Raw genomic sequence first — 16,087 nt, forward strand, 5'->3', positions numbered from 1 at the left:
AGCTGACATACTTGCCACAACTTGCCTAAGCAGCAGTTTCTTTTTGTCCTTCTATAGTGCCAAACTACAGTAAAAGAAAGCACTTTAGTGTTTTTAAATTTACCCTGAAGGCAGATCAAGCACTTTCAACTGCTTTTAACAACTCAAGTCTCATCATGCAGCAGCAGTCCACCACTCCAGAACATCTAGTTTATATGGGGAAGGTTTATTTCTTCTTTTTAAAATTTGTAGCTTGAAAAAATTCCGGGAATTTTAAAATTCCATAGCTTGACAATTTTCCAGGAAAAAATTTGTAAAAAAACCCTGTACATCCAACCTGATTGTCAGTGCCCTGATGCAGCACAAATGTAGTAGTTTCCTTTAAGTATGTGTCAACTATTCAATCATCATCAATTCTTTAATGTACAATTAGCTCCACTTCTTAATTAGTGTTTCCAAAAATACAAAAGAGAGACCCATATAAGTGCAATCTAAAAGTAAGAAGCCACAAGAAGATTTTAAGATGTAAAAGAGAGCTTAAAAGTGGGACTGTGAGACAAGCAAGAAAATTAGATAAACTTTTGCAAATAGGAGGCAACCTGATGTTTATATATAAATTGGAATGCATTACATAATTCCTTGGAAAAAGAAATCAAGTGTTTCAAAGACTTGACCACTTACAAAGGGAAGCATTTAATGACAGACAAAATTCTGACTGTGAATTTTACCTGCTGAATTTTACAATACTTTAATAAAAACGTCAACTGTTTTCCATAGTCTGTGCATTTGACAGTGCAGTGCGCCAAATACACATCACTTTTACCTCTTCAGACAATCAGGATAAGTTAACATTGTTTTTTGCACAGCAGAAGTGTATCACCTTTCATCCTGCCTACATCAATAAACTGTATAATTCCCTTTCTCTTCTTTTTGCTCCTTTTCTTTTATTAAAGGTAAGCAATAGTTTGTTTCAGTTCACGCCAAACCTTACCTTCACCCCAGTTTGAAAGAGAGTGGATCAGCTGTCGTTCAACTCCTCCCCAATACAATCACTGGGAACAGCAGGAAACCCATGCATTATTACCCTCTGCAAAACTGACAGACTATGCAGACAGAAACCAGCCTGGTATATGCTGACATTTTAGCTCACTACCTCAAGCAAAACATACGTTCACAGGTATGGAATCCATTCTGATTAGAGGCTTCCCTGCCGGCTGCCTTCAGAGCAAACATCTTCCTTCCTTACCACACCAGATTCAATCTCCCCCTCCCACCACACCACCACCCAACAGCCCAGCTGCTTAAGGGAGGAAATAAAGGTAAGCTGAAAACTGACTCGACTGTCCAAGCTTTAGGAAGGCACTGTCAGTTCAGCTAGCAGACTGTTTGGAAAGAGGCCAGAGGTCGGGAAGCCCACAAAAAGCCAGGCAATGTACTCAAGTTTTTTTTTGTGCACACTGAGCAATAATGAATTTTATATTGCAGCAGCTGCCCAGAACTTCAAGGACAACTACAGCTGGATTTGAATACAACCTGAGATATTCTACAGAATCAATCTGATCAGATTAACTCAGACTACAGGAATAATAAAGTATCAGTAAAGGTAGCAAAAAGGTCAAAAGTCTCCAACAGATGCCAGTGAAGCTTGCAGTAGCTACAGCATATTGCTTGTTCATTTGGCTTCATTTCCTAATGGCAGCTAACAAGTTAAAATATAACTATACTTTATCAGATTTGAAGTCAAAGGTATCACACAGGTGTAGTTTCAGTGTTTGGGGTTCACCCCTACAGAAGATTTATGAAAAGTTAAGAAGCAGAACATGAAAAAAAGAAACAAAGTTGAAAATACAAGAGGTTTGCTATCATAAGGTTCAAAAAATAGTACAAAGAAAACTGATGCTACCTCTAAATTTTCATATCTAAAAGAATTCAGAACTCCTCTAACAACCTGAACTGCAAAACAAAAATTCTGCCAACTTCAAATCTGATCAAGTAACAGCACATGTAACTTCTAATTACATAATTTTTTTTGAAGGAGAGTTGTTCACAGAGCATTATTTTCAAGCTGATGTATTATATTCTCAGAGTAGTTGCTGTAATGTTGGGCTACTATGCAAGACAGAACTCAACTTTAACTTTTGAGCAGCAATTAACATGCTCCAATTCAGCATACACTGCTAAGCATAGGAGAGGTGGTACAGCACATCACTTCCAAAAACTTCAGGGATGGCGATTAATACTAATGTTGCTGGAAATCCAAGTATTAGCAACTTCATTTAAGAAGATACACACAACAACTAAATTAGAGCCTTCTTCACAATTACTGGCCCAAAAGATTTAATAAGATGGTACTTCAAAAGAAAGAAAGAAATACCAGTAGTTTTAGCCATGTGCTAGAAGTGGTCTTTCCACACTACAAACCCTAACCAGGCTTCAATACACTGTTGGCTTTTACACAGGTAGAATAAAGGCAGAGATGAACTATATCAGTTTTTATGACATCATTTGAAAAATTACAGCAAGAAGCTTGAAGTTTAGAGGCAAGCATTTACACAATGGCACTATGGTCACCCAAACCTGCGGCTGACCCATAACTTCAGCCTTTTCTAGAGCTAGGTAACCTGCTGTCACACAAGCACTCCCAAGACAACACACCACCCCTGGTGCGCTCTGGTCATCTTGTCAACTTACATCACCCCTCCTGCAGGAGGTATGAAAACAAGAAAACAACATTGTTAACTAGAAATGTTAACTACAGTTAACACTGTTAGCTATAAACTAGATTTATTATACAACATATTGACTATATACAAGACTTCCCTGTTACAGACCAATTACGCATTTTTTCCACTACAGCATGGGAAAACGATACCAGAAGGCTGAAAGATTTCCAGGGGCTGACCAGTTCCCTTGCTCTCCCAACCTTTTCCTCAGCAACAGCATGCACTACTAGACTGTACTGAGCTTATGGCTTGCTGTCCTCCCAAGCAAGTGATACTGGTGACTGACATCAGAAACACCAAAAGAAGAGCTTGGGGAGCACCTGAATATTACAGAAGCCACTTTTAAGCTAATTACTCCATAAAATTTGATGTCGTAGGAAAAAAAAGGGGGAATGAAGTTTCCCAGGCTCCTTATATTCAAATCTACTCCATTTCCTTACTGATGCTTGGCACATAATGTATCAATAGAAGATTTTTAGTAACAACTTTGTTCCTTTGTTTCCTGTAAAAGTTTTAAGTATATTAATACTGTATAACAATAATCAACAGCACAAACTAAAAATGGTACATGATGAACTGAATGTTACTAAATACTGTCAAGAACACAGTAGTCATGCAATATTCTCCCAATTTCACCTGCCATCTCCTTACTGAAAAACAGCTTTTTTCCACGCCACAATCCACACAACCAGTGAGGCTGAGTGGCTGCTGATCAATTAGCTGAGGATCAATTAATCAGCTGAGTGAGGAACCACAGAAGTCATAAACAGGAGAGACAGAGTCACTAATGCAAAAACCAAGCCTTCAGGGTGCTTGGGCAGGGAGAACTTCATTAAACACAAATATTGCAACTAGAAGATGCACAGATCATTGGTACAAAATCAATGTAGGTTCAGCTTTTACATAACTGATATGGAAATGAGATAACACTCATAAGGCATATCAAGATCACCTAAAAGGATTCATGGGACAAGAAGTTAAAAACTGCCTCAGTCACAACAAATCTTTGGAATCTAGCCAACCACCTGCACCTGAGAACTACATGGGTTTTAAAGGTTCAACACTTTCTTCTTCCAAGAATTACAAATAGCTCTCCATTTACAAACTGATAAAGTTCAATTGAAAATAGTCCCATTTGTAGTGAAGAAGAATTTGCAAGATAAATTTGAGAGCTAGGTACTAAATGTGTAATAATTTGACCATGATAACACAAAATGGGTTATCTGAATTCTCTTTTCTTTAGTTAGCATGAAAAGGGACTAAGTAAGTAAATCCCAAATCTTATCCACTGGGCCAGGGCAACAAACCCTGCCTGTTCTTTGACTCTTTACCATAACTTCTTCACTTTTGGAGTTTCATTTCAAAGTATGAGGAGTATGCCAAAACTCGGACTGTGTTTTTACCACAGCAGAATGGCTATTTCCATCTAGGCCTCAGACCTTTACAGTTTCTCAGATTATTCTCTTTAGAAAAATTGCCTTTGCTGGCACCACAAGGAGCCCACTGCCTCCAGAAACCAGTGATGCAGTTATACCTTTCCAAGGTGCTAATGCCCTCTGATTGCTCCTATACTCCTGCTATTTTCTGATTGTTGATTTAGAGGAGTGTTTCCTCAGCTGTAGTACAGAACCAAATATTTTTGGGCCCCACAAAAAGTGACCTTAACTGTCTTCTATTATACCATTAATTTGGACTAGCAATCTGAAAGAAAGTATTTCTCTGCTGCTTTTCAAGAAACTGCAGCAGAGAAATACTTTCTCTGCAAGTGCTTAATCTGCAAGTGATCTGCAGAGGACCAAGAAATTACAGTTCTTTCCTCTTAGCATGAGAGGTTGTAACCATTTCGGATGTTCAGACTAACTTAAAGAAATGTTGCTTCCACCAGGAGAACAGCTAAAACTAAGTCTGTATAGTATTTCCAAGAGATGAAATGAGTAAGACCCCAGCTTGCCTAATCTTATGTCCCCTAGAATTTATCATCACCTAGTGCCTTCTTATTTCATATGTGCTTGGAAGGGAAAACAGAAGACCCTTATCAAGAGCAACAACCATGACAGTCTACTCAGATGCACTGCTGCCCTCAACAGTAAAGCACAGCAGTGTGTCTGGAGTGTTTGCGTTCATCTGAACACCACCTCTCACCATCATCTATATTAACAAAGTTTCAGCCACAGGAAAAGTGAGAACTCCAATGAGTGTGCAGTGTAGGCCAGAAGCTTTAAACTCTGACCTCTGCACCACCGCTAAAGCAACAACTGAGAAATGCAAAAAAAAATGCTAAATGGTTTTAGAAACGAAACTCCTTTTTTGCCTTTTTACAAAATAAATTGCAAGCACAATTAAACTAAAAATGAGCCTGAAACTAAATAAATTAGATCCAAAGAACAGGACCTTATATCACACCTTCAAACTGCTTTTGGCAATTTCTTATTTTTGAAAGTATCCCAAACCGAAGTCAACAATCCCTTTTTATTCAATCAGCTTTTGGAGATCAGCATCTAGCAGGGTTCAAGCTCTTGAAATTAAGAATGATAAAAAAATCAACATCCTATGTAGAACATTTCTTCCCTTAACAGACTGTTAAGGCTCAAAATACATTCTCTTTTTTAAAAAGTGCCAAAAACTATAAAACACTGGCCTGTTCTGTTACTGTATCTATACAAAGAAAAAATGTGGCAATTTTTGTTAGTTATGACATAACATTAGGAGGAACCAACATGAACTTTATGCACATTCAGTACCAAGTTCTATATGAATTAAATAAATAAATAACACCTCCCCACTGCTCCACCCACACCAAAAAATACCTCACCACTTTACGCCCTCGAACAAAGCAGGAAGCTGCTTTCCCCACTTCCTCCCCTCAAAGCATCTTCAATAGAGGTTAAACTAAGGTCCTATATATAAAACGCCAGTAGTTCTTCCAATATCCTGACCGGACGACAATGAAGTAGAATATCAATAATGTATAATACAGCAAGTATAACATCAGTTAGCAGATTTCTTAGCTACTCAAGCAGTTGCAGAAAAACATTTCAATTGATATATCCCAACCTAGTGCAATTATCTCTGGCCTCTGGAAATAGAATACAAATACTGCATAAAAAGCAGTAGTGCTAACTGCTTCTGAACTGCAATGATCAGAATGGGGACTTCGTTGCACCTGCAGACCATCTCAACCTGTTCTTTTTTTTAAAACTGTAGAGTTCAGAGAGTCTATATTTACACAGGGTCAGATATGAACTTGCTTTTTAACTTTAAAAAAAAAAGCTCAAATGAGGCCAGTCTGCATTCTCCAGCATAACAATAACAAACATTAAAGTAGCTGAACTATTCTTGTTCCTAGGCACAAAATGTTAAGAAAGCCCTAGTGAATTCTCTCTCTCTACTGCATTCTAGTCTTCCCATAATAATCACACAGTAATTTTCAAACAGCCACCTGCAAAATTCAGAATGTCTTGTGTCCCTAACGTGTCAGTTCTTCAACTTAGAACATTTGTATCACTGAGCTACAGTCACATAAATTTTATGCTCTTAAACTACCTAAGTTATAGGTAAGAGTTTTATATACTAGATATGGTTTGTTGGGAACATGCAATAAAAGCTACTTTCAAATTATGGAGACTAGGACACACTTGAAAACAGAACTATTTATTCTTAATTCAAAAAGGCAAGACAAGAGAGCAGCAACTTGCACTATGGCATAACACAGAATACACTATGCAATACCTTCATTAGATACTCTCCCAGAAGGGAGAGGTTGGGTTTCCAACTGGATCAAATCAGTTGCACACAATCTACCTCAGCACCAGAAAAATACAAGTACAATCTGTGCCTGATGGTTTGTTTACAGATTTTGAATTACAGACTATAATATCATAGCCTGATCAAAGCTTACAGGAAAAGAAATGTTCATAAATGCTTTGAAATAAGGTTCATTTTTCCCTTAATGCAGCAAAGGCCCAAAATTATACAAAAGTGTTAAAGAAATGTGTAGGTAAAAACTGTTTCTTGCACCATAAGCTTGTTCTATTTCTTATGTACTTGTGTTTACCCAGCTTTCTGTTTCCACACTTGCTATCCACCACTCTCACCCTCCCCAGCTACTCACCTATCAATTCTGCAGGTAAGTGCATGTAAATACATATAAATACACACACACATATCAACACTATCTGAAAAGACAGCTCTGATCCCCAATTTTATATGCAACATCTACCACCAAAGTAATTTCAAACAGGGTGGCAGTGGTAGGCTCACAGCTGAAGAAACAGAGGGAATGGGGCACCATCTCCATGATTTCTGTTTTAAGAAACAGAGTACCAGGTTTGCCATACCCAAGTGAAGATGCCAGGGAGACCTACACATACTGCTACTCCTGCAAAGGATAAGAGCACTCATTTGCAACTCCTTTCTCTTTATGGGCTGATGTGGGGTACCCAGGAGCCCCCTGAGTCACACCAACAGCCATCATGGGACCAGGGACTACTCATCACCCTATCCCAGAGAATAAACAGGCCAGTCAGCAGTCACAGTGCACAGGGCAGTAATTCTTCAGCTTTTTGGATGACATTGGTTTTGGATGATGTCTACAGAGGTAGAAATCTTAGTATTTTTGCTTACAGCGATTTTTAAACATAATCAGCATTACTGGCAGATTAGATTAGTCCAATTAAAAATAATTAAAATTCTGTCAATGTCAGTATGTCCAGCTGCCACGGGCACAACCCCGGCTAAATCAGTTCTCTCTGATTTAGCACAAGGGCAGAAGTGGTGTTGATAAGGGCTATTCTCATGAAAGACAGATAAAAATTACTAGGAACACTTTAGCTATCTCCCATGCTAATACCTTCAAAGAGAATCAGCCTTTGTCCAGGTCCACTCTTAGTTCCAAGTCCTCTTCAGGACATGGCATTTACAAAAGGAGATACTTCTTTATTTTGCAAAACTGGACAACACCAATGGACAAAGTCACTCTTTGCAGTATCAACTTCAAATGCAAATTCCTGAGGTCTCATTTCATCAGATCATTCCCAAGCCTTATGTTATAGATATTCCTTCACTTTCAAAAAAAATTAATCTCTAACAGTCTCCCACATTGAATTATTAGAGCCTTATCTTCAGGATCAAGTAAAACAAAACTATCTCTATTTGTAGTTTTTAAGCTCTATCCAACTCTTATTTTATAAACACATCCAACATTATATTCAGTTACTCTAAACAAACTACCTTAACTGCATAGGGCTGGTAAAACCTACACAATTATTGTCCTTGAGACTACTACAAAAAACCAGCAGTGAAAGTTCAACAGCAGGAAGTCTGTGAAAGGCTAAGCAAATGGGATTGTATATGGCAAGGCAGGTCTTGCCATAACCTCACAAGGATCTCTTTAGCACACAACATTTTATTTTGTGCTCTTCTCCCTTGCTCATTGGCACGCTGCTGGGGTATCTTTGAGCTGCCTGAATACCCTCTGCACAAGTATAACTAACACCATGCCCACTGGGGCCCAAACTATAGTAGGCACAAGGACTGCTGGCAAAAGTGATACTCCAAAGCTGCATTTAACCTATAGATTCTCTTCCCCCCTTAATGTAACATACTTGAGCAGTAATATTTTTTGTTATAAGCTGCAGTTTATGAAGACAGAGAGAAACCTTGAGAGGACTATGGAAAGAATACAGGATCCCTAACGTTTACCAGCAAGATACACCCACCAGAGTATTAAAAAACCTTTATAAAGTCCCACTGGAACCTTGCCTGGAATACTTTATAGAAGTCTGGCCAATGCATGTTAAAAAGACTAATTAATATATGAAGAAGGCAATTACGGCATTTTAGTATGATAAGGTGAACAAGAAATCTCACCTGAACAAGAGAGAGTCTGGTTTATCTGGTTTAGCAAAATCATACTATTACTCTCTAGAAACACTCAAGATAAGGGGAAACAAACATTAAAAAGAAAAAACTGCTACCTAAGATGAAAAATAACATCGGCAACTGCCACTGACAAACTGCTTTAACATACAACTGCAAATATTCCCCAAGTATCAGTTATTTAGTTTTGAAGCAGCCTTCCAATAGTTAGCTGACAAAACACACAAAGCTTGTTTTATTATCATGACCATCTCATGTAACTTCACCTAAAAAAAAAAAAAATCTAAGAAGAGAGGGGAGAAAAAGGTCCAAGCCAGGAGTCTTCTCCCATTTTCTGGAATACAGGGAACGAGAAGAAAATAGGTCACCATGCTAATTCCAAAGGGACCACCTGCACCACTCAAGTGGCATGTCAATAGTCCAAAGCCTACTGCCAGACACTCTTGTCTGTAGCTATTTCAGGCTAGGCCAGCCCCAGCTCTTGAAAAGTAAAGTTCTCTTATACCTGTATGGACCAGCTGCCAAAGCAGCAGCTGGAACGATGGAAGAAAGGTCCTTCTGTAAAGAAGTCTGTGCAAATTCCATGCAGCTCAGCTTTGACTATTGTCACTAACCACAAAAAACAATTCATGTTGCTTCTGGTGACAAGGGCAAGAATACGCACGTAAAGAAGAAACCAATAAACCCCCAAAGCTTACAGCAATGGTGTCAGGACACCAGGTCCTTGCACCAGATCAAATATATAGACATTTCAGAGAACCTCAAACTCAACTTTAGAAGTTTGGTTTGGTTTTGTTTTTAATACTTGCTCCTCTTCTATTTTTGCATGCAAACATAAATCACTTGGAAAAACTAGGGATAAATACAAAAATCCCTCAAAACTGAAGCCATGTCCAGAGCAAACACTGTTGTTCAATTAGCTCAAGGGGATTTTTTTCCTTTTTGATATCTTCCAGTGATGGTATTGGACACTTGCTGTTTGAGACTGTATTCAGTCATTCTTCCTGGGAGGTGTTCATGTCAGAGGGAATTAGGATTATAATAGATTTGGGGGAGGGGAAGGAAGGAAAGGGAGGACAACAGAAATCTTAGTAGAGACAGAGCTATATAGAGCTATATACAGATACTCTGACAATTAACTGTTGAGCACTGAGGATAAGCAAGCTCAATACCAGAAAGAACTGCTCTTTTAGATGAATATATAAAGGCAGAAGCAACCCTATCTGAGTCAGTCTGGCTAACATCTATTACTGGAGTTCATTAGGATTTAAAGCAAGACCAGACAAGAATAATGCTGAATTCTGAAACCTTCTAACATTGCAACACTTCCCCAGCCCACCGCGATTCCTGGGAGGATTATTACAGATACAAGAGCTGTAAAGGCTGAAAGTTGTTCGGGTGCGAGCACGCAGAAGCTGCAGAAAGCAGCAAACCACAGCCAGGCCGTGTGCTAGGCCAGCTGCCCCCCACCACTGAGGATAAGCTACATCACATTTTCTACTGGTAAGGCAGGCCAGTAACCACAGGTACAGGGTCACAAACCCTGAAATATTATCCTCATTTTTCTCACAATAACTCACATAGCCCACACGTGCATATAGCTCCTTCCTCTGACATTATCTGCGCAATAACTGTAGTTTCTTTCAAACTAAGGCTTAAATGTAGGCAAAAACTGCTAAAAACTCACAGCACTCTAAGCTAGAAGGAGCACATTATGCACCCATGTTCTGCATTATGCAAGTCCACTGAAGCGAAAAGTTTGCCTTCACATGTCTTAAGGAACTCAGACAAAAAATCTAAACTTATCCTTTGGTCCTTTATGCAATAATGAAGTAGTCTTCACCTGGCGAGATAATGAAGACAAAACCCCCTTGAATACAAAGCTAGATATAAAATAGGCAACTGCTGCCTGATGCGGAACACAGTGTTTTCCAAGCTGTTTTCCTTGATGCATAGCCACTGAGGGGAATTATAATCTTCTTAAGTTCTTAGAAAAAGTAAATACAGACAGCATGATCTCAACTGTATTAGCAAAAACTTTCAGCATACCAATTAATTTTATCACCCCAAACTAGAAAGACAAGCATCCACAGTGAAATAAACATATGAGGACACTCTTGACCTGTTGAAGCCTAGCAGGATGACTCTGCAAAGCATTAATACAGTAACATGAAAAATGAACAGTTCTACTTTTTGCCTTAGCCTCTACAACCTAAAACCTCCCTTTTTAAAAGTATTATGCTATTACACGAAAACCAGCTATCACCATGCTTTGGTTCACTCAGGCCAGTCAAACAGAAATAGAGTTAGTTGAATTTTCCAACTTTACCTTAACTAACCTCACAGAAGAATTAAACTTTTCTTTTGAAATGAAGCTCAGCAACAATGTTCTACAACATCCCAAAGCAACATACCACCACTCTGCTCCAAGGAAACCACTTCCAGAGAAGTCAGCACAGACTTTACCCAAATCAGTTTTGGAATATAAATAAGGAGTCATTCACAGCAGCAATTTGCCCAGGGAAGCTGGTTGTCTACGGGGAAACAACCACCATCAAGTACCACTAAGGACCTCTACAAACCACAGATAAAGGAAGCTTTTGACACTGAAGATGTTGTTCTCATCTTTAAATACGTGACTTACTAAACCTGCAACACAATTTTTACCCAGTGGTTTGTTTCCTTCCTGAGATAGTGTCAAAAGATAAAAATCAGCGTGGTTTTACAGCACTTGGTGTGCGATCTTCCACAAAGATTCTGAAGTATTTAGCACATATCCTCAGCATGACAGTAACAACACAGAAGCAAAGCGACTGAAACAGCCTACTGAGGAAATGACACGGTGAGGAAATACTTCTTAAGAAACTACAGTAAATTTCACTCTTTGCTCAACCCTCAATCAGCAAATCACCTTTCTCATAGTACTCCATATACTCCATGAGGTCTGCAGCAGGGAGATACACAGTGCACAATGGAGTAAAGAATTCGTTTTCTGGTTTAATGTATTTCTTTCCTAATGTCTATTTGAGATTTGTAATTCTGAAGGAAGTCCAGGTTACACTCTTGCTGCCTTGTCTCCAGATTGCCTTACTATTCCTCGAGATCATATTAGCAAATTGCTTTTGTAACTCCCTCAGTATGAGTGACCACCAAAGTATTTGAGGTTTGTTGGGTTTTCGGGGATTTTTAAATTTTTCCTTCTGATCCTTAGGATGTTTTAGCTAGAGCTACCCTGAACGTCAGGCAGTGATTTCTGGTTAAGACACAAACTGAACTGCCCACTGATAACAAAAATTACCACCTTACCAAAATACTAGAAACACATACATGAAAGTGAAAAGGGGAAAACTAATTAACCCCCTACAATACTTACAGCTATACAAGCACGCCCATCTGAGGCTGTAAGAACTGTGGAAGCCAAACTTGGTCCTAAAAGCACCTCAGAGCGACTCCATCAGCGAGGCGCTGCACACTAAGCGCACACACGTCTCCTAGTTTGCCGCTCAAGTCTCCCAAGTTTCACCCGAAGGCGGGGGAGCGGGCCAGCTGCGCGGAGGGCGGCACGGGCGGCCGGGGGCGTCGCTGCTCGCCCGCACCGCCCTCCGCACCAGGAGCCGGGACGCGCGTTTCTCCGCCGGAGCCCCCGGGCACCCCCAGGCGGGGCGGGGCCGGGAACAAAGCCCGGCTCCGTGCCACCCTCCCCGTCCCGTCCCGCCATTCCCGGCCGGCCTGGCCCGCTCCCAGCCCCGCCATCCCCTGCGGCGGTGGCTGCCCGGCGGCTGCGCGGCCCCGCTGGCCCGGGGGGCGGCCGGAGCCGGCCGGACGGGTGCGGGCGTGGGGCGGGAGCAGCCCGGCGGCGGCCGCCGCTGTACGCTCGGCCCGCGGGGCTGTGCGAGCGCCGCTCCTGCCCCGGAGGCTCCGGGGGCCGCCGGCTGAGAAGCTGGGCACGCACGGGTGGGGCCGCGGTCGGGGAGGAAGGGGCGGAAGGAGACAGAGCGCGGGCCGCGGAGGGGATCGGGGAAGGCTCCGTCTCCCCGGGGTAGGAGGTCCGGAGCTCAGGTGGAGGGCGGCCGGGCGCACGCAGCACCGCCGACCCCTGCTACGCCTCCGCCCTACTCGTGCCCCCGCGGCGACGGCGGGCAGGGCCGCCCGGCCACACGCTGCCCTCCCTCCCGTCCCTCCCCTCCCCGCCCCACCGTAAACAAAGCGGCGAACACCGGGGCCGGGCCAGCGCCAAGGGCCGCACAGCACAACCCGCAGGCTCCGTTCCCGTCGGGGCAAGGCGCCCCCTCCTCCCTCCGATCAGCCACGACCGGATCCCGGCTGCGCCGCCGCCTCACCTCTCCCGCCGGTGGAAGCTGTCGCAGCCCCGGGCGCCGCCGCCTACCTCAGCGCGGCTGCGGTCCCCCCCACACTTCAGAGCGACCCCCGTGGGACCCAGCGAGCGACGCGCGCCACCGGCATCCCCCGCCGGCTTTATCCCGACGCCGCCTCTCCCCTCCGGCAGCTCGACGTCCCGGCGCGGCGCTCCCGCCCCCCCCGCCGCCCCATTGGCACGCGCGGCCCCGCCCGGCCCCGGCGCTCACTGGGGCAGGCGCGCAGCACTCACACGGCCCCGCCCCCGCGCTCCCTCCCCGTTGGCTCCCGAGCTCCCGGCCCGCCCTCGAGGCGCCGCCCTCCACACTTCGGCCAATCGCGAGGCGGCGAGAACCGAGCCGGGCCCCGATTGGCGGTGCCCGCCCCCCCGTCCCGCTTCCCGTGGCTGTGATAGGCCGGGGCGGCGGCCGGGCCCGCCCCCGGAGCGCTCCGGGCGCCGCTCCCCTGAGCCGCCCGGCTCGTGCTGCGGCCCCCGGCGGCTCCGCGCGGCCCCGGAGAGAGCACGACCGACCGCTGCCGTGAAGAATGCCGGTATTATCCAGGTAGCCGGCAATCAAACGGCTTTCTGGGCAGGCAGCAGCGTCGCTGGGTAACATCAAGGAAGTGTCCTGGCTACCGAGGCGATGAGGCCCCGCAGAGGTCCCACCGCGGCGTGCCCGTGCCGTCAGGGCGCTCCTTTCGCCCGTAGGAAGCGGTCGGAGAACCCGCCCTTCTCCCCAGCGAAAAAGGGCAAATATTTGTGTCTCGGCCAGCTGCACAAATGCTGAGATACCGCGCTTTTTTTTTTTTTTTTTTTTTTTTTGCCGGGAGTTATTCGCGTTGTTCTACCAACGCGAAGCGCCGGGCTTCCCCCGCAGAAGCTGCCGGGCTGCCGGGAAGCCTGCGGGGCAGGGCAGGGCCGGGCAAGCTGCCGCCACCCCTACATGGCACATAAAGCACTTGGACTGCTCTGGCCATCGGCTATTCGCTTTGATTTCATGTAGTTCCCGCAGGCGCCAAGCCGCAAGGTTTATCGCAATGCACTGGCAGCGAGGCGGAGTATTAAGATAATTCACAACATCATCCTCAGAAAACTGAGCCGCTACTGGACTAGCCAGGATTACACTAATACAACAAGTCTGGTGGTTGGAAGTAACAATGTATTTCTAAACAATGCAAAGATCTGGGAACCAACGTTAACAGAAACAGTACCAACATTAGCATTTTAACTGGTTAAAAAGTAACTATATTTTCTGTTAAAATGCCTCAAAGCTTCTAGGCTTTAAAGAAAAACAGGATGGGGGAAAGAAAGAAAAATAAACACATGAAAAGTGCGATAAAATAACACAAGATTTGCAAAACAGTATTAGAAAGAATCCCGCAGTTCACATTTTCCCACTGTTAAACATAAGCCTGCCATGCAAGTACTGTATTATAATAAGCATTTCCAAGAAAACCGGAACTGAGTGAAAAGTACAAAGAACAAATGCACCAGCACAACACTTGTGAAAAATTCTACTAGAAGTTCAGAGTTCTGTACCACACTTTGTTCGATTATAGTTTATTTGCAGTAAAAGCCCCTCCGTGTTCAACTATTTATGTCCATGTGCTGCATACCCTTGAGACACATGATGTACATCAACTTGCAGAAGCCAGCAGGAAAAGAAAGCAGAAGAGGAAAAAAATAAATGTATCCTGGTGGCTGAGGTTAACTCTTTCCTGTAGCCTTAAGAATTTTATGGAGTACTTTTTACTGTATTTTGACAATTGCACCACAGTCCAAACATGGATGATAGAGCACCTAACACGACAAACAGGATTCATTGCTGCTGGTGTTGTACATCATTTCAGACAATTGATTGAAGCAAAGTATGTCACAGGTTGCTTCTGATTTTGAAGTTATTCTGACTTGGGGGCTCAGTGATCTTCCCAATAAATGCGGGTAACTGAGACGAGAGCAGCAGAACCTCACCACCAATGAAAATCAGATCACTGGCACTTAACCCTGAGCACCTGAACTGTACAGGATGCACCATCACTTTCAGACCCAAATGCTCCTTTACCTGCCAGCTTTACAAAATAGCTCTAAGGATTAGTTAACATGTAAAATAATTTTCAAAATACATTACAGTACCAGTTATTATTGATGGCAATCATTATCTATGTGGGTAAAGTCCTTACTAATTGAGGCTTTGACTATCAGCTCCTCAAAGACACCCACTCTTGGTTCTTGCTGATGTACCATAATGCTCCAGGCAAGTAACTGATTCTTTGTTTGCCACCAGTTGTAGTAGTTACAACAATGCTCAATGCTCTTTTTTTTTTTTTTTTTGGTATGAGGCACTGTTATTTTCTCATTAGGGAGACATTTTTCCAAATACAGTCCTGTTAACTCTTGACAGTCACCAGAACCTCTGCTGCATTTTACTGTATTGTCCAGAGCACCAAGCAAAAAACAGAAAAAAAAAAAAAAATCACCATTCACATTATTTTTTGTACTTGAGCACATACACTTCCAGTACTTGCTTTGGAGACTTTCCTTACCAGATCAGTGTTTACTCCAACACATATCTATCACATATCTAATCATTTTAGTTATGTCTTATACAGTATTGTAAAACTTATTTGTTAGGCCACCTGTGTTTTGCAGTGGAGTTGTGTAAAACCTGCCAGTGACTGTTAACAAGGGGATGAAAAAATTCATCAGAAACATAAACTTTTAAACCACTTGACAGACTACACAGAGCTCCCCCTAATAATTCTTTGAGCTCCACCTTCAAGAGTTCTGAATATTCACCACTTTGCTTAGCAAACTAGTGCAATTAGAAACCATGTGACTTTCACACCTTCCAACTTGTTAACCTAAGTAATCATTTCGTTTTAAGAGAATCCCATCATTTGAAAGTTTTCATTTTTCTTTCGAGGCATCTCCTTCACAAGAAATAAGTTCCAATTTCTAAAGGTTAACTATCAAGTTTTTTGTTACAGTACTTTAAATCTCAAATTTATTCATTCTTACATGATACTAAGTCTTAAAAGATAAAAAGTTTAGAGACATAAATATGTGAGTTGTAATACATGTAAAAATAATTTTGACTCCTAAAGTGGCCCAAATATATAACTTTATGCTATTACAAATAATCTATCATTTC

At 42.7% G+C, this 16,087-nt stretch overlaps 1 protein-coding gene across 4 annotated transcripts in view; it reads right to left on the reverse strand.

Annotated features, from left to right (window-relative positions):
• The window catches only part of FRYL (FRY like transcription coactivator), a 162,814-nt gene that overhangs the window by 144,821 nt on the left and 1,906 nt on the right, over positions 1 to 16,087 (reverse strand). The window contains exon 1 of one of the 4 annotated variants that reach the window (XM_038134167.1): positions 12,920 to 13,126. The exons of 1 other annotated variant lie outside the window; for it this stretch is intronic. The gene's annotated coding sequence lies outside the window, so the exon portion shown is untranslated. Of the gene's footprint in view, positions 1 to 11,952; positions 12,089 to 12,919; positions 13,127 to 16,087 lie in introns of those variants that run through there. 2 more of the 4 variants (XM_038134168.1, XM_038134169.1) reach the window with 2 other exon arrangements.

Source organism: Motacilla alba, chromosome 4 (assembly GCF_015832195.1).
Source record: "Motacilla alba alba isolate MOTALB_02 chromosome 4, Motacilla_alba_V1.0_pri, whole genome shotgun sequence".
Classification (NCBI taxonomy): Eukaryota; Metazoa; Chordata; class Aves; order Passeriformes; family Motacillidae; genus Motacilla; species Motacilla alba.